Source organism: Cherax quadricarinatus, chromosome 25 (assembly GCF_038502225.1).
Source record: "Cherax quadricarinatus isolate ZL_2023a chromosome 25, ASM3850222v1, whole genome shotgun sequence".
NCBI lineage: Eukaryota > Metazoa > Arthropoda > Malacostraca > Decapoda > Parastacidae > Cherax > Cherax quadricarinatus.
In genome coordinates, this window is record NC_091316.1 from 20,646,665 (window position 1) to 20,648,266 (window position 1,602).

Sequence of the window (1,602 nt, forward strand, 5' to 3'; positions counted from 1 at the left end):
GTGATTCTGTTTGGATTCATATCTTGGTGTGTGATTCTGTTTGGATTCATATCTTGGTGTGTGATTCTGTTTGGATTCATATCTTGGTGTGTGATGGTGTTTGAATTCATATATTGGTGTGTGATGGTGTTTGGATTCATATATTGGTGTGTGATGGTGTTTGGATTCATATATTGGTGTGTGATGGTGGATGGAATTCTTATCTCTGGGTGCTTTATCTGGATTATTAACCCGGTGTGTTATGTCCGGATTCTTTCCCCTGTGTAATGTCTAGATTCTTATCCTGGTGGGATAAGAATCTAGACATTACCTTGGTTTATGTCAGGATTACCCTGGTGTGTTATGTCCGGATTCTATGCCGGTGTGTAATGTCTATGGTGGGCTATGGCTAATGTCTATGGTGGTGTAATGTCTATGGTGGTGTAATGTCTATGGTGGGCTATGTCGGGATTACCCTGGTGTGTTATATCTGGATTATCCTGGTGTGTTATGTCTGGATCCTCTCCTCGTGTGTGTGTAAATTTCAAGGTAACATGATGTAAGCAATACATTTAGTATCTTCTTTGCTCGAATGTCAAGGTCGGGCACTTGGCTGATGTAAACACACTCCTTGAGGGACGACACTGACCAATTTCATCTTTCAGATCGCTGATACTTTATTTCAACTTGGGTTTTAGATAAATATGTATATATAACGAAATTTAACCACAGCAAGCAATGGGGCTGGAATAACATCACTGGGCACAATTCAGTTTGTCTCGAGGAATTAAAACAGAAACGGCAATCTTAACAGGTGCGTCAGGGGTCTTTGCCCCTACTGCCGCTGAAAAAATCAAACCACTCTCAGTTTTCCTGTAGAAAGCCACAAGAACTGGCTTCAACTGACCTCACTGATGTGCTCGCTGGATCCTGGCCAAAAGAGAGAGTATGTGGCGAGGTGTGCACTCTATGACAGACACTGCGCTACTGCCTCGCTCTGACGGCCGCACCGCGGGTTTTGCTCCCTTCGGCTGAATGCTGGCGGTTCATCCCAACACCCGTGGCAAGAGCAGCAGGAGGAGGGGTGCAAGGAAGCTGGCAGAGGATCCTCTTGGACGCGTAACGCGTGAAATGTTGTCTACAGTCACGCTTTGGAGATTATTCACCTCGTAATTGTGATGGCACGACATCTGATGCTTTCTTTGGTTTCCTTCAGGGCATTTTGCTGAATGAAACCGATAGCCGATGTAAGTGAACAGAATTATTTTTCCATGGATCTAATTACACAGCATTAAACTAAAGTATAAGCTAAAAGGGACTAGTTATTAGAAGCAGCGTAATATACCCACTCGTAATCTATGCATTAAAGTGCAAGGTCGAGTTAATATAATAGTCTGTTATGCAAAACTCAAGAAGCAGTTAACTGGTGAGGTTCAGAGAAAAACACAGTCTTTAATATTACTGCCTAGTTACCTCCGTTTACACCTTCTGTTGTCAGCGTATTTCTCAAGACAAATTCACCAGACATCTTCGATGTTTGTTAATTTTCACAATCATGGGGAAGCGCAAAACTCGTAGGGGGTCATACAGGGTCTTGAAAATGAGAGGCAATCAACTTTGATC

At 42.9% G+C, this 1,602-nt stretch overlaps 1 protein-coding gene across 1 annotated transcript in view; it reads right to left on the reverse strand.

Moving 5' to 3' along the window:
• pio (piopio) overlaps positions 1-988 on the reverse strand; it is a 256,035-nt gene extending 255,047 nt beyond the window's left edge. The window contains exon 1 of the mRNA XM_053778495.2: positions 887-988. The gene's annotated coding sequence lies outside the window, so the exon portion shown is untranslated. The remainder of the gene's footprint in view (positions 1-886) is intronic.
• Positions 989-1,602: the final 614 nt, after the last annotated feature.